Below are 25075 nucleotides of genomic sequence, written 5' to 3'. Positions count from 1 at the left end.
ACCTCCCCACCCCTGTGGTGTGGGGGCCTTCCCCGGAGTTACCATAGGATGTTGATGGTTGTTTGTTGAGGTTTGTACCCTCACAGGAGGGCTGCACCCAGTGCACCCTCCCCTCCATTTGACAAGGCAAGAACTATATATGTGTAGGAAAATAGCCCTTGTTTTCAGTCAGGCGGCTGAAGATAATGCTGTCTCTCGTAGCCAGCGCGGAGCATGGGGGTGTGAAACCGCTTGAAACACATCTCTGAAGATTTCCGACAAATGTGAACGGTTTGTTTAACGTAATTGGGTGTGTGCTGAGCGAAACATTCACATATCGGAATATTTACTTTTCCGCTGCGACCTCCGGAAGCAGCGGAAGAATTTCAAGCGAGACGACACGAATTGAAGTGTAATGAAGATAATAATGTTTCCCACGTGTGCAGGATCATCGACAAAGTATCTCATGGCATCGAATGCCCGAGACATGAACGCAGCGCAGGGCCGTCGAGTTGAAGGGTGATGTCGCCCCACGTCGTCCCACTAAAGGCGGGAAAACGATAACTTTTGCGAGTCCCTCAAGGAACACAAGCACACACCACTGTGTCTTCTGTTTTCTTCTTCTTCTCCCAAGCTTCTTCTTCCTTTCTGACGCCCAGAAGCACGTGACAATATGTCAAATAAACCTCCAGGTAACTCCTGAAAAACCAATACTACCGCCTGCCTTCCTCAATGCCTTGCGGTTATGTCCCAGGCGATTTTACCAGAGCCGATCGAAGCCAATGTCAGGCGTCAGTGACCCAAGTCCAGATGGAGACTGCTAGCTCAAAAGATGAAAAGGCTGTCATGTAGCTCCGGTAAATGAGAAATTGATTTGAATCGATTCTGTCTGCTGCTATGTAGAGGGATTAATACCACTCAAATTACTTGGCAGGCAGCCTTTAAGCATTATTTTGTGTATACCACTGTATTAAAGGTAACAAACTTTGCGCCCTATGTAAGACCTACATTTCTCAAACGAAGAGCTTTATATGCGGAAGATTTTCTATTCCAACATTTTGGCAATCAAGAACGCTTCTCTATATTTGCTACTCACCCACAGGTATGGGCGTATTCGGACTTCAATGGATGCAAGAAAGGCGTTTTCAGAAATTCTAGTAGCTTGCAAGATGACACCCTGCCTACCGTCGCTACGACGAGGGTAATCTTTAAAAGTTATCCCCTTGCTTCCTACATCCTGGTTTGCCCACGTTTTCTGGACCTCAAATTATTCCTCTTCCCAGACCATGTTTGCTGGCGATATGAGCCACGCTCACAGAAGCAGCTTCTTCCATTCACCTCGTCACATTCGAAGCTGGTAAAACGCTTCGTTAAGACTGTCGTGAGAGGCGCCGTCGAAAGGCCCTGCGAGCATGAAGCCAGTTCCAGTCTACAGGCCCAGATACAGAGGCTCGAATCAGCAGGGTATCCCTCCCATCTGCTGAGGAACATTGCCGAAAAGTTGCTAAGTGATCGGCGAGGGAACTGCACAGCCAAGACCAGTTGCCGCACTGAGGTAAAGAAAGTCGTCGTGCCCTACATTCATCGCTTCTCTCACAGGCTAGAGAAGATTGCCGGCAGAGCAGGTGTTCGTCTGGTATTCTCTGCCTATAACAAACTTGCCCGACTTTGCCGCAAGGTGAACGTGCCACAGAAGAGGAAGGCTGAATGCTCTAAAAACACAGGGATCCGCTTGTTCCATGCAACACTGGTGTTGTCTATAAGATTCCTTTATCGTGTAGTAGATGTTATGTGGGCCAGACTGGTCGTTGTATCAATGACCGGTTGTTGGAACACAAGAGAGACCTCAAAACCGGAACTGGAAATAACTTGGCAGTTCATTGTGCCTCATTCCGCGGTTGCCGTCCAACCCTATACAGGTGCAGCGTCATACGAAGATACAGCAAAAGAAGCACACGTGAGATATTTGAGGCCTTATGCATATTTAAGATAGGTGAAGATTGTGTCAGCACCCCGTCCATATCGCTGCACAAAAAGGAACTTGCCTACCTCGACGATCTTTTTCATCCTTAATTTCCAGCATTTTCGTCAATTTTGACGCCCACAGGGATGTGCTAGTTTTTTTTTTTCAAATGAGACAAGCTTGCTGATGTTTTAAATCTTTTCACACGCGCCTATTCTGAGTCAAGGAATCTACCTTGTATCACTCTGATACCTTGTATGACTCTGATAACAACCTGACTCGTTTTGTGACTATAAATTCGTTCTGTTCGTGAATAAATGCCGGTTGCTAGTCAGCGCCTGTGTTGTGTGGTCTCGTCTTTGTTTTCGGGCTGTTCTTATTCACCTCTATTATGCGCCAACTAGCCCGCCAAAATGCTCTCTTTTTTTTCTTCACCTCTGTGAAAGACGGTTGGCCTCTTAGAGTCATTATTCAGCCTTTTAATATTGAGAATAGGCATAAATATCATTATGTGCGATATAGATTAACGTTCTGGGTCACACCAAAATATTAGAAAATTACTGCTAAATGCAAACTTGTGCTTTATATATCAATGATTATTACTTGGGAAAGAATACAAACATTGTCCTGAACCAACTAGCGCATGCCTCGTCGGTGTAGCTCATTAGTTAAGGTGCTCGACTAGTGGGCCTAACGATGCGGGATCGAAGCCCAGCCTTAGTGGCCGCCTTTCGGTGGACGCGGAAAGCAAGGCGCACGTGCGCAGTATGATGCAAGTGCACGTAAAAGCACCCTGGGTGATCGAAATTTTTGCAGACCTCCATTACGACGTCTCTAATAGCGAGGATCAATTTGGGAAAAAAAACACAGCAACCAAACTAAACCAAAGCAGCGCGTGAGGGATTGAAAACATGAAAAAATTGTCTAAGAAAAGTCTAGATAACCAACCAGTCATTTTAATGTATAATAGGCAGGTCTCTGACACCAAGCAAGACATAGTATTCTCTTTAATATAAGGTTATTTATACAGAACGATGTTCAAACCATTGAAACGATTCTGAAGTGCCACATAAAGACTCTGAAAGACCACTTCAACAATCTGCGCGTCGAGAGAGTGGTCGTGACAAACTATTGCTCGCAGCTGCCAGTGCATATAATTATTTTTTGAGATGCACTCACAGGTGCTACTGGGGAACAACGTAGCTTGCCTGCAACCGTCTCGGTGTATGCGGTTGCCATTGTGCCAGTGTGGACCACTCTGCTTTCCGCTATATAGCGGCTTTTCGCATACAAAAACAGAACACCGTTGCAAGAGCGCACATTGAAAATACTGAGGACATGAAGGTTATCGTAAAGAAGCTGCTCCTCTGTTTCTTCAGAGTCAATAACCAGGCTAAGCTATAAATGATCAACTATCGGGATGGAGTTTGTGCGGGGCATTTCAGCAAAGCTCGGCGGTTTTTGACAGCTCTCCCTTTTTATCATTGTCATTGAATTCAAGCTGCAGTAATGAGGACATTCCAACAATTTTCCAGGCCAAGAATACGAAAGAACAAGGCCACAATCATGCTCTGGCGAGATCTTTTGTACAGCACGACCGCATGCCACGCAAGTGTCCGCTGAAAAGCAAGCAACGGACCCCCGAGCTCTGACGTTTCCCCATTTTTCTTCCGTAAACTTCAAAATTCTCTACGAAGAAAACCCCTAATAAACAAATATGTGATAGGATGCAGAGGGTTATGCAGATCACACATAAAGCGGACCTCCTAAATAACAGTGGTGAATGTGCCTCTATATCTATAAGCTATTTCCTTGTAACTGTGTGTGACCCCCATATTTGTCTTCACTCGCGACCAGCGGCAAGATGAAGATAAAAGGACGATAATGAAGTATTACATAGAGGATAAATAGGTGAGACGCACGAGTGAATGGCACAAGGCGAGTGCTGACCCAAACGAGGGGATTTGGAAAGGTATAAAAACGCGCACCTTTTAAAATTTTGCAGCTCACACATGAATTGAGGGCGTTTATCTCGCAGCATTGCTGCAGGAAAGAGGCTCCAAGCTCTCCGCGAGCTGCACTCTCTCCAAAAAGCCTGTGAAGCGCTAACAAGCAGTGTTACGCCGAGATTATTGTTCTTTGTGCAGACACCTGCCGCCTTTTGTGGAATGAAAAAAAAAAAAACTGTTCTCAAACCAGCAATAACTCGTTCAAATTCGCCCATGCTAGCTTTGACAAAATCAATGCTGAAAGCAAGAATTGCAGAGCTACCAACCGATGTGTGGAGCCCTTCTGCAGAGCAATCTTTGATACGCTCAGAGCTCTCATTATGCCAGTAGAAATGACCGAAGCACACAGCACTTTTTGTGGCTTTGCTTTCACATCTCGCTGCGAGATGCGGCACTTCTCGCGAGTGGCAGTGTTTCGCGTGCGGGCCTGAAAATCAAATGTAGGCCAAATTTAACTGCTATGTACCCTTTGTGTTTCGGCGAAGCGAAAATCATGAGACAACTCTGAGATCCTGTTTTTCAATTAATGCTAGGTCTGACCAATTATATTTAGGACATGATGGACAGGCCTGGCTATATTTCAAAATGCTCTCAAAGGTAAAAAAAGTTTAATAGGCCGACTTATATACTCCAGTTGTTTTGTACTCTTGCCATTTGCCTTTTGGGTAGCAACAGTATTTTTTATTCTAATCTGTAGCCAAAGGGGGGAGGATTGTTTGGCCCCTAAGTTTCAGCGTTTTTATCATCCTTGCGGTAATGTGAGTTCTTCCAAACCCAATAAATAAAATATGGTACATTCCAAGAAGTCATTCGTTAACTGACCCACGTTTAAGTCTGCGTTGAGCCTATACGATTCCTTGGCGAGTGCAACGTCATTTAGTGCAACGTCTTAGGTGTTCCCGCTCGGCTTCCATCCACACGCCAGTCTGGTCCATCCCACAGGGCCGGTTTTGCTTACCAAAAGTGGCCCACTTGGCACTCTCAGTGCAGCGGGAGGCCTCAACCCAGACGGCCTCCCGTACACCCATTGAAAGTTTGAGAACATGATGAGGGCGTTTCGACCCCATTTCTCTAATTTTTCGCTTTACCAGATATGACTGCTCTCCTATCGAGCACAAGCTATCCTGAGGGAGACTTCGGAGAGAACCAGCTACTAGATGGAGTGATTGCTCTTTCGCCCCTGTGCCCGAATCGGACGATCGATTTGCACGTCAGAATCGCTTCGAACCTCCACGAGAGATTCCTGTTGCCTCGTCCTGCCTGGGCATAGTTCGCCATCTTTCGGCAGTGTGGTCGCAGTAGCTTGAGGTGAACCTTGGCCTCCTGTCATCTTCTAGCACACATCCCGAACAGGAACTCCAGGTGTGCAAACTTTTGCTGCCGAGAGAGGCTGCGATGTAGCCCCTGAAGTATGAGACAAAACACCAGCAGCAAAACCATCCCCACCGCTCCCAAGACCAGGACATAAAACCCAATGTGTAACAGCAACAGGAGCAGCAGGAGCAGACGCATGCCTCCTGCCATCCTCTAGCGCACATCACGATCAAGAGCTCCAGGTAGTATACAAAATTTTGCTGCCGAGAGAGGTTGCGATGCATCTCCTGAAGTATGAGACAAAACACTAGCAGCAGAACCAACACCCTCGCTCCCAAAACCAGGAGATCAAAACACCCCAGGTCTAACAGCAACACAAGCAGCAGGAGCAGTCGCATGCCTGTGAACCACACGCTCACCATGCGACAAAATGAGCAAAGTGCTACGTGGATGCTCGCACAGGTTCTTCAGAATCTGACAGCAACTCTAACAACTCGATGCCGCCGACATACATCCTTGATGACTCCGTCGGGAATCATCGGCAACCTCTTCTATGATTGTCGTGGTCATTATATGAGTGTTCCGTGCATCTTATATTGCACCTAATCCGCTTATCCTAAAAGAAGCATCTCACTGCAAGCGAACGAAGCGATATCGAGTTAGTCCTATTTCTTGCCGAGAGAAAACAGTGGTGTGTTTGCAGTGTACGCGGGAAAGGTAGTAGACACAAGGCAACGAAGTAGGAAGTCTGTCCTGTTAGGCTGCCTGCCTTCCTGGCTGAGGTCGAAAAGGTTCTCTTAACAAGCGACATAAGTGCCATTGGCTACTTGGTAGCAGGGAATCTGACTCCGGAGTAACACGAGTGCCAATACCGGCGAAGGGCACATACTGAAATAAATAAGCGGCGCGAATTTAGCTGCAGTGGCTACGTGCTGGATTGAATTTTCATGTACGACAGGAAAGTCATATAGGGCACTCTGTCGTCGTCCCTTCCTGTGGTTCGAGCTGCAATACAAGTTAGATATGAACTAACCAGCCCGCCAAGCAACCGTTCCATAATGAGCCTTGTACGCATACGCAAAATTGCGTTGTTCGCTTCAATAGCAGTTATTTCAAATTCACCTGGGACCAAGTTATCGAGCTTCTCGACTCTACATTTCATTGGAGCACGAACACGCGACCACGTTGCATTGAACTCTGCCGCCAAAAGTAAGCGTTATTGTACCCCAGTCACCCTCACAGCATATGTAGGATGCTCTTAAAATAACAATAGAAGGCGGCTTATTGTTACATGTTGAAGGTTTCTTTGTCTGCCGCCACATGGCAAGCGGCGCCACCTATTCATGGTTGTATTTTTCCTATGTAATGATGACAGAACAAAGTAAGAACATTTAGTGCACTCGAGAATATGCAGCTAACATTTTGTTTGATACGCAAAGGAAAATGATAACGCACATTTAAGCTACAACTCCTGCATTGTATGTAGTGGTACCAGCAGAGAAGTGTATAAGCTTCAAATGAAAGCCAAAGGAGATGAGCTAACTTCCGCATATATGTGACGTAGTTTGCATGAAAAGTGTTAGTGCTGCCTATCAAGTGGATGTGCTGGAGCACAGGCGTTGCACGCCTTAAACACCATCTAGTTATTAGCTCGCATAGAAATACGTGTGTACAGAAGATATATTTGCGGCTGCCAAAGATCGAATGTTTCACGGAAACCATAAGCGTTAATATTTCTTTTTCTCTCTTTATTGGAGAGGACAGGCTTCTCAATCGAAGGGGTCGTATGGTCTCAGCGTGCACGATGATTGCCTGAGATTCCGATTATTTTTTCATTACTTATTCAAAACAATCGCCCTTCGAATATTCGCATTACATTTCACGAATGCTACATTTTTTTTTCAAGTGCGTGTTAATGAATATCTTGTAAAATAACCGAATATCTGTTGCATGTGATTAATGTGTTTTGATGCACTACAATCTGAGTAAATATTCCTATTTTATTTCTGGGAATAGATAGCCTTGATTGAAATGGGAAGAAGCATAACGAGAGGTTTTAGTATAGGTAAGGCTGGCAGATTCTCCTTCTCTGTCACGATCCCGCCTTTCTTATATAAATCGAGATCAAGAAAATACTAACATTTGAATTCATTTGCGAGTAGCTGCTAACCCCATCGATAAGGCTAGAGATAGGGAAGGTTGAAGTGCAGCGGAGGTGTGAGTGCTGTCCGGTTTCTCCCAAGCTCTGAAGTCTACCTTGTCTCTATGTTCCTGTATTTAACTGAATCGGACGACCATGCAATTATTCAGTATCAAATGTCCTGAATTTCTGTATCGTAAATCTGTGTGCGGCTGCCTAGTCCCCCTCCGGGCCCAACCACGCTGCCTGAGTTCCTACAAAAAAGGATTATAGAGCACGGCTCCGGTGAACGAGCGAAGCAGGCAGCACAGACAATCTTTCCTCAACGTTCATCGAAAATGCCCGGCACCTGACTCGTACCTGGCGACGCATCTGAATGCGTGTCGTGAAGAGCGGTTTCGGAAACCGCCGATGCCCTCACAGACACTCATCTATCCGCACCTGCGTATTATCCCGCTTAAAATTCGCGCCCGCCGTCCTAATACAAAATGAGCTTTACGAGGCTACCCGGCTAACTCCGAAACAGCCAAGATTGCTCGCTTCTTATGGAAGAGCTACTTCTGCGGAGGCCCGCCATAATAAATGATGTGAGTACGTGGTCAATAGAACCTCCAGAGGCTTTCTCCTTAGACCCTGTGCTAATTGCCTTGCACTCCTCCATCGCTAAAAGTATCCTACTGGTGCTGGACGCTCAGGATTCAGCGCTTCAACACCAATAAACAGTTGCTGGCCAGCCTGCAACGTTTGTTGAAAACGCTAGTATTCACGACTAATTTGGCGTGGGACATCTACCGAGACAAGCTAAGTCCTCCGCTACGCGACTTTGTAATACACCGGAGCATGCACTGTATTTTAGCAGCGCAATACTGACTTGCGGACACGTGGAAACATGTTACTACTCATCTCTGCGTCAGGTGCATGTATGACAGTGCGCCTGTTAATGATATGCGCACTGCGGTTAGCCCATTATCACTTGGCTATAAAAGCAACACTTCCCATTAAATCTGCGACTCCCTTGTTCTGGCTGTCATGCTGCCGTCATATAAACCGCGGCACGCATACATTTTGTCATTAGTACCTACGATGCTCGGGCTTCGACAGCGGTGCAGAGCTAAGCATGGAACGGCTGCAGATGCCGGAGCCCCTGCGTCTGGCAGGGAATGTCTCGGCATTGTAGAAATGTTTCAAGCAAATGCTTAGGCTATTGCTTTAAGCATAGTAAGTGAAGGATTCACCAAAATGTCAGGCTTCGAAACCTGCCCCCCTTCTGAACATTGAAGGTGAAGAGCCGCTCAATGTAACAATGTAACAAGCTCGATCATGACGGGAGGAAGGAGGACTACAAGACCTTACTAGAAACTTTCGACACCTACTGGAGAGATGTGGGCAACGAAATTCATGAAAGATACCTGTTTCACACGAGCAGCCAATTGGAAGGAGAACCGCTTAAAAACTTTCAACGTGATATAAAGGAAAAAGCCTCGCTGTGGAATTTCGGAACATCACACGACTCACTGGTGGGAAGAAATTGCCTTTGGCACCAACAAGCGCTAGGCTATCGAAAAAGATGCTTTGTGAAAAAAGGTTAACGTTATTAAAAGCAGAAGAGATGTACAAAATAGAAGTCAGTCGCTCAACAGAATGAGATGTAGCGTAAAGCAGACGACTGCGTTGATGCCATTTCAAGGCAAACAGGCAAAAGCAAGGTCTCCAGGGATCAGTTGCAGTGCAGGTGGTGTAACCGCAAGCGCAGACTGATGCTGTTCCCAGTATTTGGAAAAGCATTCTGTGCGTGTTGAGGCTTCAATCGCTTTGCTATATGCTGCAGAAAGTCGAGAGAAGTGAATGAAGTTCGCAAATTTCAAGGGAGTGTCCTAGATGTCTGGAGAAAACGTGGAAGCAAGAGTGAGTTGATTTTTAAAGGTTAGGTTAATGGTCAGAAAATTCCCTTCGAGATAAAAGCGGGATTTCACTTCGCCTTTTACAGTTTTCAGTCTGTCGGCAAATACCATCAAGTCAACTGTATCCGGCAAGCAAAGTGATGCGTGCTCTGGGACAGAGTCGAAAATTTTTGCGCGGGAATTCCTCATACTCCGATGAAGCTTTTCACTGCACAAAATGTTCACACCCCACACTGCGACTAGAAGCTAGTGAGTCCATGGGACTGGTTCACTGTACTGTGAATGCTCTGAACGCGTCTTCTGAATGTGGCCCTCGGAAGTATTTCAGACATGTCTTCATGGGACTTGGCTGCCTAAAGCAGCCCTATCACAGCTCGTCGTTTTCGTTTGGCACTTGGACAGACTCTCAAATATGAACTCCAAAAAAACATGGTGCGGCCTGTGTAAGCCCGCTGGTACCTCTGAAGAGCAATTATCGTAGTCTAAGAGCTTCGATCATAGACATATCGAACAGAATGATGAAAGGCAGCATTCCCCCCCCCCCCCCCCCGAAGGCCGAAATCTTGGAAGCTAAGTTAGTGGGCGCCACATGCTTCAGCTGACTAGATTTTAACCCAGGCTACCACCTTCGCAAGAGCAAGTTTCAAAGATATGTACACTCTCTTCACCTTTAGGCAGGTACAGGTGTTGCGTCTATCATTTAGAATATCGTGTAAATCAGTAGTTTTACATACTATCAAGTTTTTGGCGGGCTACCGGGTGTATTAGTAAAAGTAATGGGTTGCTATACAGTCTTACAAGGAGAAGCATTGGCGGTGCGCCGTAGCCAGAAAACAGCAACGGGCTCAAGAGACTGCTGAAGAATGTGAACGGCTAGCGAAACGGCGAGCACAAGAGGCTGCTAGATGAGCGCGTCGTGCATCTCTAGACGTACGTCTGGCGATGATCCCCCATGGAATGTTCAGAATGCCTTGGGGAGTGATGACTCAGCAACAACAGGATGAGAAACATCACAGAGTAGCCTAGAAAGTTGGAATGCAGCCAGGCGCCATCCACGTGCTCAGGAGACTGCTGAAGAACGATGCTGCCAGACGGCAAAACGGTGTGAACAGCGTAAAAGACAACGTGCTCTTTTGAACGTTTGAAGAAAATATTTAAATCTTTCGCTCCTGCTGGCCTGATTGTCCAGAATTAGGACGTGCAAGAGCAAAGAAGGTTGGACTACGTTCGACGGGTTGGTGAATGTGATTCCGCGACGCGGGAGTTTCACCGCCATTTCACGAATAATCCATTCGGAGGCAAGTATTGAGTGTGTGATCGTCTACGGCATAAGAATGACCTACCATCTACACTCCATGCCCAACCTTAATCGCAACGATTGCAGTATTGCTTGCGCAACTTACCACATTTCACCGTCAGGACAGCCTTGTCAAATGTCATTCTGGTTTTCAGGAAGATGGAAAATGGTACTAACTTCTACTCAAATAAAACAGTGACGCCTTGGTACTACGTCTTTGCAGAATCTGTTCAATTGCACTGGGGGAAGCAGCTTCATTTAGAGGTGAGTTCTTCAACGTTACGATAAACAAGAGGGGGCATACGTGCCGGTGCAGTCCAGGGATGGGATGCACCTGGATGGGCTGCACAGGCTAAGTCTGTCTGCATGGACGGAATCCCCTCGGAATCCCCTCTAACTAATGTCATCAGGGATAGGCACCACCATGTGTTACGCTGCCCACGAGGATACATGGAGGCGCTTTAGAGACTCTTCATTCCCCATCCTTGGAAGCAGGGCAGTCCTGGGAAACATTGAGGTCGGCTGGCGAGTGAATAGGCTACGAAAGTGAATACAAAGTGAAATCAAAACTGGTGTAAGCACCCTTCTGTTATGAGTGCCATAGTGAGACAAAAATGGCTGGGATGAAGCCTCGACATGCGCTCCAGGTTGGTAGGTAGCAGGTCCTGAGATACCTTTGAGGCCAGTGTCAAAACCAAAACGCTTAGGACAAACTGGTAGAATCGGGTTCTCACTATGAGCGTGGCATGAAGAGTTCCTGAAGGTGGGGCGCAGCAGCACCTGGAAGGGGCGAAGGCCATGGAAGTGCACCGCATCGATTGGACCCACATATCATCAACTCAGTTGCAGTAAAAGACAGGTGCTCCACGCGCGGCGGGATGGCTAGCAGGATTTCTTGATGACTCGACAAGGACAACGTAAATCGATACAGAAGCGGTTCCCGTCATGGCACCGGCTTAGGTGTCCGCCCTTGCTGCGCGACTACCTGGAAAATGGCTCGGCCTTGGAGATATTATGTAAGGCCGGGCACAATGTTTGGCGAGCTGTAGCCCACCGCTTTTCAGTAGGAACAAGCTTCGCACCGGCCTGTTGCTCGGCCTTCTGGGGTGAAATACTTGGGAAAAGATAGACGGACCAAAAACGTTGGACCGATCGGTTAGTGCTTCGTTCCGTGATCGTACAACCATGTACCATTTTTTCTTTACATAGGCATCATATAATGATCCGATATCAATGGAGATTGAAGGTCTCAATATAATATTGAACTAAATTGCAGGCTGAAGTGTTAGAAGTCAATGTTTACTCCGGAGGGTGCAGCGCGGTTAGCTGAGCTTCTTCCAAACGGACTCCCTGGAGAAGCCGGGCGCCTCACCGGGGGACGCTTTTATCCATGTTTACTGGAGCATGTCTGGCGGTGGGATTCGAACCAACCACCTGCCTCAGCTAAGACTGCTGCGCAAAGCTACTAGGCCACAACTTGCTACAAAATGCTCCAGTAAGCTATCTGGCTTGTGGCAGCCTTCTACGGTCATTGAGTGCAAAGTGATTATTTGGATTGACCAATCTGCTATCTTAACCATTCGCGAAGCCGCCTCAGGTATCATTTGTAAGCCCCGCAGGGGACATCTGTTAAAGCAGATGTTTGCGTGTACTGTGCGACACCACGGACCCCGAGCACCCACGCTTAGCCGTGCGTGGCATCGCCGTGTCTGGGGAAAAGGGGATCCTGGTGGTTGAGCCGATGCCGAGTGTTTGGACCTTTAAGGCCCCTCGGCGGAGGCAACACACCACTTTGGCCCACGCTTCCCACAGACGGCACCTCCGGACTGACCCACCCGGGGGAAATCGGCAGTCGCCTTTTCCTTTCCTCCCCTCCATCTTTTCACTTTCCTATCCCCTCTCTTATAACTGTCCTGTCTTCTCTTACCTTCCTCGTTTCTTCCTACTTCCAGGCGGCGAGGGTTAACCTTGTGTGGCTAGCCACCCTGAGTTACGCCATATTGGGTTATAGTTATGGTGTACAGCTGGCGTGGGCTGGACTTGATTGCCAATTCCTGTCCCGTCCCCTCGTTGGGCTCCATGGTGGGTGGCTGGCACCGCAACCGAACAATATACATTTTTTATGGCTTCCTCTTCTTCTTCAACTGATCGCCCTCCTTCGAAACGAGGGCGCACCAACCAAACTGCCCAGTTCTTTTTCAAAACAAAGAGCACCTTCCCACACTTTCATGTAGTTCATAGTGAGCACTCAGAAAAGACAGCAAGACAAGCCTCACCATTCATTGTTGCAAAGACACTGACTGAAGCTATAGGCAAGGGTTACAAGATCAAGAAGCTTGCAAATGGAGACCTGCTGTTGGAACTTTTATATCATCATCAGTATGAGAAACTCGCAGGAGTCAGCGCTTTTGGTGACATTCCTGTTGTGATTAGCCCACATCGTTCTTTGAATACTGTTCGCGGTGTTCTTTCTGACCAAGATTTAAAGTAGATGACAGAGGAGGAACTGCTGGAAGGGCTGAAAGAGCAACACGTGACAAATGTATACCGAATAAAAATAAGACGTGACAACAAAGAAATCGAGACTAAACACTTTGTCCTTACCTTTGCACTGAGCGTACTCCCCGAGTCTGTGGAGGTGGGGTACACAAAACTCAACCTGAGACCATACATTCCGAACACACGACGTTGCTTTAACTGCCAGAAGTACGGTCACGGTGCTCAGAGCTGCCGAGGCCGACTCACTTGTGCAAAGTGTGCTGCACATGAGCACCAAACCGATGACTGCCAAACTCAACCCCATCTCTGTGCAAACTGTCAGGGCAACCATCCTGCTTATTCGCGTAGCTGTCCGGTGTGGAAGACTGAAAAGGACATAATCACTCTAAAGGTAACAGAAAACATCACGTTCACCGAAGCACGCAAACGATATTCAATCCAACATCCTTCCTATTCCTCTGTGGCGCAGCAGGGCGCGGCACCACAGGAGTCTTCAGCACCTACCCAGGTCACGAAAAATGAGTCTGGGGTGGTGCCATCCGCGCCCCTGGTGGAAGTAGCTGGTGCTACTCCACTACCCACAAAACAGGCTGCGCTGACCCCGAGGTCAGCGGGCCCGAAGGCTTGTCCTAAGGGGCAAGGTCAAAAACAAGTGTATCCGTGCCTTCTGCACGAAGGTCCAGCACATCTGAAGATGTGATGGACACATCGCCCCCCTCGCCTCCGCAGCAGCGGCGGCAAAGCTCTCTCGAGCGTAAAAGAAGGGACAAAGTCCCAATAACGGGTCCAAAAGACCCAACAACATAGATTTTCAACCCTATCCCCAACTAATCCGCCACCATGGCATTTCTAGTTCACTGGAACTGTCGCGGGCTTTTACACAACTACACTGATATAACTGACATTTTAAATTCATTTTCTCCAGTTGCGTTGTGTCTCCAGGAGACCAATCTCGGACCACAGAACAAAAACTTTCTTAAAAAATATCAAGTCTTCCGTTGTGACCGACAGAATTCAAGCAGGCTCTCCGGAGGCACTGCTATTGTGGTCCAAGGTGGCGTTGCGACACGAGGAATCAACCTTAAAACCTCAATTGAAGCTGTTGCAGTCACCGTGGTGTATTTTTAAACAATAACAATATGTTCTTTATACATCGAACCTCATTTCACTATCACACTTAATGATTTACAAGCAATTTTAATGCAACTACCGGAGCCATATATCTTAGTAGGAGATTTTAATGCTCATTCATCCTTTTGGGGAAGCGAAAAAACGGACGCCAGAGGTCGGATTTTAGAAGATTTTATTCTCAACAACAATGTTTGCCTCCTGAACACTGGCAAACACACTTACTGTTCTTCAAGCTCTGGAAAAATGAGTTGCATTGATCTGTCTTTTTGTTCACCAAGTCTTTTTACAGATTTTAGATGGAATGTTATTGACAACCCTTATGGAAGCGATCATCTTCCCATCATTATCAGTCTAACATCGTCACCATTAATCACCTTTACTAAACCACGGCGTTGGAAACTGTACCTAGCCGACTGGGCACTCTTCCAAAAACATGCCGCTTTAGAAAAATTCTTTTCGGACAGCCTCGATGTCAACGAGCAAAATAAAAAGTTCACAGAATGTATCATTGCCGCTGCTCATTTAGCCATCCCCCAGACTTCGGGAATTGTACGAAGGAATGGAAAGACATGGTATACAAAGGAATGTAGAGAGGCCAAAAAGAAGCAGAACAAAGCCTGGGGAATTTTTCGTCGATACCCTACACAGGAAAATCTAATTAAATATAAAAAGGCAAGGGCTAAGGCTCGAAATATTCGACGTGATGCTGAAAAAAGATCTTGGCAAGGTTATGTGTCTTCAATAAACAGTTCCGTCACAGCAAAGAAAATGTGGGAGCAAGTTCGCAAACTCGATGGCAAATTCTCTCCTTTTGCAGTTCCTTTCCTTACACCCCCTGATGCACAGACAAGTATACTCGAGCAGGCTAACCTATTGGGAGAACACTTCCCTCGTGTTTCTAGTTCCCTACATTACACAGACTCCTTCTTAAAGTATAAAAACACAGCAGAAAAACAGAGACTTCCTACGAATGGTTATACCAACGAGCCCTACAATTACTTAATTACAGTTCAGGAACTCCATAGAGTATTAACTAATGGCAAGAAAACTGCACCAGGCCCCGATGAAATACACTATGAAATGCTAGCCCATCTGTCCGAACCTGCAGTAGAAGCACTCCTGAAATTTTTTAACAAAATCTGGGTGTCAGGCAAAATGCCTGATGCTTGGAAGAAGGCTGTCATTGTACCATTCCTGAAGCCTGGAAAACTGCCAAACTCTCCTACTAGTTAGAGGCCAATAGCCCTAACCAGCTGCCTTGCCAAATCATTCGAAAGCATAGTCAATACCAGGTTAATGTTCATTCTTGAAGCTCGTGAACTCCTTGATACCCACCAGTGCGGCTTCAGAAGAGCTTGTTCAACACTGGATCATCTAGTTCGGCTTGAAAACACAGTCCGAGAAGCCTTCATACATAAACAGCACTGTCTCGCAGTTTTCTTTGATATGGAAAAAGCGTACGACACCACCTGGCGATTTGGGATACTTCGCGATCTGGCAGATCTCGGAATCCGCGGCAGAATGTTGAACTGCTTAAAAGATTTTTTGTCCGACCGCTCGTTCCAAGTACGCCTCGGTTCTACACTCTCGAGGAACTTTACACAAGAGAACGGAGTACCGCAAGGATGCATATTAAGTACTACGCTTTTCATTGTAAAAACGAATTCCATAGCCAAAGTAATCCCACAGTCTGTTATGTACTCTCTTTATGTTGATGACCTCCAAATCGCATGCACATCATTCAGCCTATCGACGTGTGAACGACAGATGCAACTAGCATTAAAGAAACTGAGTAATTGGGCAGATAAAAATGGATTTAGGTTCTCGCCTCAGAAAACAGTTGTAGTTCTTTTCTCTCTGAGGAGAGGCCTACAGCTCAATCCCACCCTGCACCTAAATGAAACCATACTCCCGATAAAGCAAGAACATAAATTTTTAGGAGTAACGTTTGACAAGAAGCTCACATTCCTCCCTCACATAAACAGCCTGAAAGTCAAAGCCTCTCGAGCTCTCAACATCCTTAAAGACTCTCAAGGAGACACTGGGGCTCTGATAGGACATGTCTTCTCCATATCTATCGCTCAGTGGTACGCTCCTGTTTAGATTACGGGTGCGTGGTCTATGGGTCAGCAAGACCGTCATACCTTAAACGGCTGGACCCAGTACATAACCTGGGTCTGCGTCTTTCAACTGGTGCATACAGGACATCGCCGGTGGCAAGTCTGTATGTAGAAGCAAACGAACCGCCACTAAAATACAGGAGGACCATGCTTACACTTTCATACGTCCTGAAAATTCGCTCGTTACCAAAACATATTTGTTACGCCATACTTACAAACTGCCCCTCAAGAACACTGTACATCAATAAACCTCGATACATCAGACCTCTCATACTCCGTTTTGAAGAGCAGTGCCGGGAACTCAACTTGCTGGATGCACTTCCTGATATTGCACGGAGACCTGACCCACTGCCACCTTGGTACAACTTCACTGCTGTGTGTGACTTCACATTAACTCAATTTCGCAAATCACAAACACCGCATGAACACATTGTACCAGAGTTCTTGGCATTAAATGAGAAATACAGTGATCACAAGGCATTTTATACAGATGGTTCAAAGACAATATTTCATGTAGGCAGTGCAGTAATAGAAGACAAACAGGAAAAAACAGTAAGGTTGCCACAGTGTGCCTCAATATTTACTGCCGAATGCTACGCCTTATCCCTAGCAATAGATAAAATAGTCAACAAAAACATCAAAAACAGTATCATCTATACAGACTCTCTGAGCGTACTCGCATCACTACATCAAAAAAATGCTACAGAACCTTTAATAGGGGACATAGTACATTATGTAGTGATAGCAAAAACACAAGGACTTAATATCAAATTTTGCTGGATGCCAAGCCACGTAGGAATCAGCGGTAATGAGAGGGCTGATGCATGTGCCGCGGCCGCCTCCATTGCTCAAGTACAGAAGGTGAAAATTCCACATAATGATGCCATAAAATTTATACAAAGAACACTGAGACAAAAGTGGCAGGCTGCATGGGATAACTAAGTTAATAACAAGCTACACCTAGTAAAACCAGTTATAAAAGAATGGAAATCATGCAGCCATCAAGAACGCTTCATGGAGGTTACAGTGTGCCGTCTGCGTATCGGGCACACACATCTCACACATAATTTTTTACTAATGAAACAAGATAAGCCTACGTGTGGAGAATGCGGAGAAGTACTCACAGTCAACCACATCCTGATTACATGCCCAAAACTAGAGACACTACGGAGAAAGCATTTCACTATTTTTTATGATCGTGCCATCCCTTTCCATCCCAAATTACTTTTAGGAGAAAGAGCAATAATAAACTTAACATGTGTTCTTAGTTTTTTAAAAGAAGCGGACGTTCTGAATAAACTGTAAACTTGAACGAACCTTCTTCCCTTTTCAAATAAGAACAGATTTTAACCTTGCTCTTGGCGCATGATAACCTCAGTTGCTTATGCGCCATAAAACCCCAATACAATCCAATACAATACAGTATCATTTGTAAGTATTCCGTTGGAGCGTGAGGCTGTGTGCCATTGAAGACCCTTATCAATGACAACACAAACCAAACTTTGACACTCGGCGAAGATTTGAGGCCGAAGAGCTTCAAAGTAGAATCATATGACGTCTAGATTCTCCTGGGCTGCACCAGCTCGAGTCAATTGTCTGGAGACGTGATGGCAAGAAGACTTCGAGCTGTTTGGAATTCCAGGGTTTTGCAGATAATATTCATACATTAAAGCATATCTCCATTTCAGCTGTCAGCCATCAAAGTCCACACACACGTCGTCACTCTATTTTTTTTATTTATTTCCACTGGTGGCTACGTACCACACCCCTCACCATTATTACCGGCACAACAATAAACCACGCTCATATAAAATTTTAGAGCGACACCGCATGCTTGTGAAAACATCCCTAAATCATCAGAATAAATTAGATCTCTAGCTTCCACCCACTAAATAAACCAAGCCTCCCGAATATACAAAACAAAATCAAAGGGAGCTGTGAGCGCGCTTTCGTCGCATTATCAGAAGCAAAGAAATTTCTTGTTCCTTTGGATACGGTAATCAAATGATTGGTTTTGCGAATGTACTGGTTTTAGAAGGAAATTTGTGTTGAATTTTTGGCCGCATCGCTGACAGTGTCTATTTTTGCTCGTTATTGTTCTGTTCTAAAATTATTTATGATACACAGGGTATCGCAGTGGTGAAGATGGTTTGTTTATTTCGTTTCGTACACCGGCTTTGTTTATTATTTACATATAATTGCATTTGATTCACTCCGGATGTCGATATGCTCTAGCACCCACCTGATATTGGGCCACTCCCTCTAGATATCGACGGTAAAACTGTCTAGATGTTATGTATACATTATACTTTGAGTGCTATTGGTTTTATAATATTTCCTTATTTGATGTATCTATTTAGAAGTGCTGAATTCTGTATCTTGCCAAGTAAAACGCTTCGGGCTTAGTCAGGCTACTTTCCAAGTAGCTTCTTTGTACATTGCCTTATTTGTCGTTTATAGAAATTATTAATGGGGGTTGTATATTGTATTACTGGCACGAAGCTCTGCGTCCCCTTTCAGAACTGCCAAATAAACAAAGTAACATCTGTGCACCCAATGCACCCTCCATCACACCTGAACCAACCACAATTTGCGAGAGGATGACGAGCAAAACCATATCGTGGAACGACAGCGGTCCAATTCCAACCTTCTCGGCCGCTGTTTTTCCTCTGCTGGAAGTGGAGATCTCCAACGAAGAACGGAAGCTACTGTCGAGGCAACTTAGAAGGGAACGTTTGGAATTTATCTACTTCAACAGACTGATTGAAGATCAATGCGACGGCCTGAGGACCTGCAGGACGGGCCTGGCTATATTTCAAAATACTGTCAAATTTAAAAAAGGTTAATTGGCCAACTTATATACCCCTGTACCCTTGCCACTTGCCTTTGTGGTAGCAACAGCATTGTTTATTCTAATTTGTAGCCAAACAGGGGGATGATTGTTCGGCCCCTAAGTTTGAACGTTTTTATCATCTTTGCTGTAATGTGAGTTCATGTAATCCCAAGAAATAAAATATGGTACATTCCAAGAAGTCATTCGTAAACTGTGCTACGCAGTTATAATACGCAGTGTTTATCTTTAGACGTTAGCTCCTGTGCGCGAACTTTGCAGTGTCAGCGTCCTTCCCCGGAACGTCGGCGGTGGCTTCCTGGGGCCCTGGTCTTGACCCGTGTTCTTGACCCGCATGGCCGCTGTTCGGCGCCATGATGTTATCCTGATTGGTTCTCAGAATTGTCATGTGTTTCAAATTTAGTGAAACTAGCTTGTGGGCGAGTTGATTACTTTTCTTCCACGTAAATGCTGCGCGATAAAGGCAGGTACACAGTAAGTTTCAAAAATCTCCCGGACTATCTGGATGTCGCAGCAGTATTGGAATATTGTGTTATGCATGTCAGGCAGCAAAGGTTCATCTTTATCAACGCAATCACGGCAGTGCTGCACGAGGTTAGAAGAGCGGAATTTTTTCTAGGCAAGGGAAATTTTGCACTTTTAGTCTGATATTGATGCACCGGCGGGTTTGACCATAATATATCTTCCCTCATGCCAAAGGGAACCTGTACACGGCGGCCTTTTTGCTGTCCGTGAACTTACCTCGTGTGACATAGCGCGACGATGAATGTTCCTTCTGGGCGAAGATGTGTCCAGTTTCCTATGCACTGCATGCAGCACTCATTTTTACAACCTGCTCGTTGGAACGCGCTGCGATCTTCTTTAGACAATTCGACACACCGTGAAATACGAAATGCATGCGACCTTTTTTCGGAGCTCATCCTGATGCCCCCGAGGTTGCGGTGCCGCTTTGAACTTCAGCTTGGTGAAGAGTCTTTCTGCTAGCCTTGCAAGGATGTTTTCAGGATATCCTACTTCACGCAGTCTGGCCAACTGCCCGTGGAGACCCTCCTCCATCTGATGGTCACATGACAAATCGAGGAATGTTGACAGGCAACATATCGCTATCCCGTCTTCGACCAGTCTTGAATGTTGCGAACTGAAGGAGAGAAGAGGCTTCCCGGTATTGGGTGCATGCATCCAGCAGACGCGGTCTGCATCTAGCCTGAACTCAAGGTCCGAAAATCGTATGCCACCATTTATTGGCAACTCAAAAGTGAAGTCAAACCCTTGGCCTCTTTCTTAAAAAATCTTAAGTACATCGGACGCCTTCCTGCTGCTGCTCGGCTCTGTGATGAACCCAATGCAGTCGTCGACATACCTAAAAAAAAGCTTCGTAGATATCTTCCAAATCGGCGTTCACTGAGCTATCCGCCTTCGAAATAAAGATGTCACTGAGGACAGGAGCAATCCGGTATCCGATGCACATTCTGGACTTTTGAATGAAGGCATTGTTCCAGGAAAGGACAGTGGATGATACTTTAGCTGAAAGGAGCTTAAGGAAGCACTCCCTGGCAATGCCGCAAGAATTCCTGAAAGAAGCGTCCTATCGTATTTTTTTTTTCACGAAAACTGCATGGTCGAGCGCATGAATACTGGATTCGACATAGATGAGCAAGAAAAGTGTTGAGTCGAAATACTGCACTAAGTGTATGCTGTAGTGGGCCGCCAATGTCGCCTTTCGCATCATAATACGGCACAAGTACTCACGCGTGTGGCGCTTATATACACAAGACAACGCTGCTCTTTAAGTTTTTGGAGGTTGAATAAGCTGGGAAGACTAAGGAACGCGTTTTTTTTCGCGGTTGAAATAGCTACAGCTGTATATCTTCGGACCAGAGGCCGCGCTGGCTCAAAACAAGCGCGCTATCGCATTTCATGTTTTCATGAAAATTGCATGTTCGAGCTGGCATAAGCATACGACATAAATAAGAAAGAATAGTGTCGGTTCCAAATACTGCACTCATGTGCATGGGCCGCCAATGTCGCCGCTCGCATCATATCACGGCACAAGCACTCACGCGTGTGGCGCTTAATATACACAACACAGCGCTGTTCGGGTCAATATTATCTTTCTTTTTTTGAAGCGGAAGACGCTAGGAAGACGAAGAAACATTTATTTCACTGTCGAAATAGCTGCAGCTGTCTATCGGCGGACAGGAGGCCACGCTGGCTCAAAACATGCGCGCTACCGCTGTTTTCTTTTTCACGAAAACTGCATGGTCGAGCGGAAGCACTGCATTTGATATAAATGAGCAAAAGTGTCGGGTTGAAGAACGGCATTCGTGTGTTTTATGTAGTCGGCCGCACATCTCGCCTTTCCCTTCATATTGTGCCAGAGGCACCCACGCGTGTGAGGCGTAATATACACTACACTGCACAGTTCGTGTCATTTTTGTAATTCTAAAGACGCTAGGAAGGCGAAGAACCACGTTTATTTTGCTATCGAAATAGCTGCAGCTGTCGATCGGGGTAGAGGAGGCCACGCTGGCTCAAAACAATTGCTCGACCATAGTTTCTTTTTCACAAAAACTTCATGGTTGGGCGCATAAACACTGAATTCGACATAAATGAGCAAGAAAAGTGTCGGGTCGAAATTCTGACTCGATTGTTTGATGTAGTGGGCCGCCAATGTCGCCGTTCGCTTAATATTACAGGAAAGGAAACCACGCGTGTGGGGCCTAATGTTCACTACACTGCCCTTTACGTTTCTTATTCTTAGAGGTGGAAAACGCTAGGAAGACAAAGGAACACGTTTATTTCGCGGTCGAAATAGGTGCAGCTGTCTAGCTTTGGAAAGGAGGCCACGCTGTCTCAAAACAAATGCGCTACCACCTTTGGTTTTCACTTATACCGGTTTGCATTGGGCGAGCAGGAGCACTTTTAGCTGCACTAAAAGTGCTCTCGCGAGTTGCAGCGCCTACCGGTGGTCGAACAGGAGCACTAGCGTTGTGTTCTATTGGCCGAGGAGGCACGCTTTTAGGGTCCCGAGAGCAGCCGAAAGCAGTCCTCGGTGCTTCGTCGCCAGTGTAGAAATACAGGGAGAACGGAGGAAGTCACGTGACCTTTTTGATGCCACTTCTGGTTGAGCCCGGGCAGGACGGTGGAGAAAAATGGTGGAAGACGCCAGCGATGGCGTTCGGTCGGCGCGATACGGGCAACGCGAGAGCGGGAACAGTTTGATCACATGACACCTGACGTCATGCGCTCCCCTTTCGCTACGCTGCGCTCCGAGCAGCGTGAATGTTCCCTTGGGGAGACGAGAACGCGAGTCCCCAGTGCTCTTGTGCGCTGCTCTGGTTGCTCGTTCCTCTTGCTCCTGTTCGCCCAATGGAAACCGGTATTAAAATGCATAGTCTAGCGCGCAGTAGCACTGCATTCGACATAAGTGAGCAAGAAAAGTGTCGAATCGAAATACTTCACTGGTGTGATGGACGCAGTTGGCTGCCAATGTCGTCGTTCCCTTCATAATACGGCAAAGGAACCCACGCGTGTGAGGCTTAATCTACACTACACTGCGCTGTACGTTTCGTATGTTTAGAGGTGGAAGACGAAGGGAAGACGAGTAACGTTTACCTCGCGGCTGAAATAGTTGCAACTGTCCACGAAGGGAAAGGACGCCAAGCTGACTCAAAACGAACGCCCTGCCGCACAATGTTTTTTTTAGGAAAACAGCTTAGTCGAGCGCTTAAGCACTGTATTCAACATAAATGAGTGAGAAAAGTGTCGGGGCGAGATACTGCACTCGTGTGTTTAATGTAGCGGGCCACCTAATTCGCCATTCCCTTCATTTTACGCCACAGGTACCCACGCGTCTGAAGCTTATAATTTTTTATTTTATTTATTTAGTACATACCGCAGACCCTTTTCAGGGTCCAAGCAGGACAGGCATATATTGTTAAGAAGTTCAAAATATACAGAACACAATCAAAAGAAATAAGCATAAAAATAGCTAAACAAGTTTTGCGAAACTATGACAGTGCCATAACATTGTTCCCATCGGGATATTGTCCGCGGAAAAAACGAATATTTGAAACAGTCAGTTTTCGCAAAATATGGCGTCAATGAAGGAATATGATGATGTCGGGTATGCTGTGTGGATAGAGGGTCCATGTACTGTGAAGGATCTAAAGCTAACCTATGGTTAAGTAAAGAATAAAGAAACTCAACGCGATATTTGCCTCTTCGCGTTTCAAATGATTCAATATTGTTAGCCGCAATGGTCTCAGTGGGGGAGTCGGTGATTTTATATTTCGAATAGATAAACGTGTAATGTGATAGTCAGCACTCAGCCATCGACATGCACCAGTGCGTTGTGCGACGAAGACAAAGAAGAAGTACGCTGGGCTCGCCGTTGCAAAGTCCTCTCCTCACAGCTCTCCATCTGAGCATCAATAAACGCCCTATTACAATTGGCGGAGGTGCCGGAAACGATCCCATCCAAACTGGAATTGCGAAGCCGTACACTGCCCTCTACGACCGCCATGCAAGACGAGTCCACTTCGACGCTGCCGGCCGTTCCACCCACGATCATGTGTTCTGGCGTCGTGCGCCAGCGTGACCCTTGCCTCTTCAGTGGCACGGCCGATCAAGATGTCGACGACTGGCTGTCATCGTATGAAAGAGTAAGCAGCTACAACAAGTGGGATGACTCATACAAGCTCAGTAACGTCATATTCTATCTGACGGACGTGGCGAACCTCTGGTTTCGCAACCATGAGGCTGACCTGTCATCTTGGTCGACATTTAAAAAGAATTTCGCGGAAGTGTTCGGCCGCCCGGCAGTGCGTAAGCTTCGTGCCGAACAACGTTTACACAATCGTGTTCAGCGCGCTGATGAGACCTTTGCCAGCTACATAGAAGACGTCGTTGATCTCTGCAAACGAGTCGACCCGGCCATGCCGGAAGCGAACAAAATCCGCTACATCCTCGAGGGCATTACTGAGGACGCCTTCCAGATGCTGGTAGCGAAAGATCCCACCAGCGTTAGTGAAATCGTCAAGCTTTGCCAGAGCTACGACGAGCTCCGCAAGCGGCGCGCTTCTAGGCGCCGCTCCAGTGTGTGCGACGAAGGCGTATCCGCATTAGCCCTGGGTGGTTCGCCAACTTCTGAAGGGAGCCCGCTGAATCAACAGATCAAAGATTTTATTCGTGAAGAGGTCGCACGTCAACTCTCACTCCTTCCCCATTTTCAAGACTCGGGCCGCCTCGTTCCTGAACTGGCTCCATCTTTGGCCCCTACTATACGCCGTGCCGTGCAAGAACACGTCGCTGATGTCTTGCCGTCCAACCCCGTGCTGCCGCCTGTGACGGCACCTCTCACGTATGCCCAAGTAACGGCTAGGCCACCACCTTCGCCCACGTCTGGCTCCTACGTGCAGGTCCCTGCCTACCGTTCACCGCCGCATGCTGAGCCTTCGTTCCAAGCCCCACCCTCAAGGTTCCGTCCACATCCTATGAAACCTTGGCGTACTACGGACAACCTTCCGATTTGCTATGCCTGCGGTCGGCCGGGCCACGTTGCACGCCTTTGTCGCCAGCGCCTCCAACCTTCACAGCCTGACATTCGACTTTACCCGTACGATACCGACTCACGCTCGCAAATGATTCCGCCCGGTTCTCAATTTGTCTCACAAGGTCGCCAAACCTATTCCACTCGTCGATCACATTCTCCTCAGCGCCGATCGCTTTCTCCAATGCTGCGACGTCCTACCAGCACCGTTGAGGGAAACTAACAGTCGCAGTTCCGGGGGCAAGAACTGCGCTTGTTTCGAATTCCTCAAGTCCTCCGCGTCGTCCCGCTAATGTTATCAAAGTTTCTGTAGAAGGCGC

Source organism: Amblyomma maculatum, unplaced genomic scaffold (genome assembly GCF_055883805.1).
Source record: "Amblyomma maculatum isolate TAMU_Amacu unplaced genomic scaffold, ASM5588380v1 scaffold_13, whole genome shotgun sequence".
In the NCBI taxonomy this organism is placed as follows: domain Eukaryota; kingdom Metazoa; phylum Arthropoda; class Arachnida; order Ixodida; family Ixodidae; genus Amblyomma; species Amblyomma maculatum.
Note: the sequence above shows the minus strand (reverse complement) of the source record.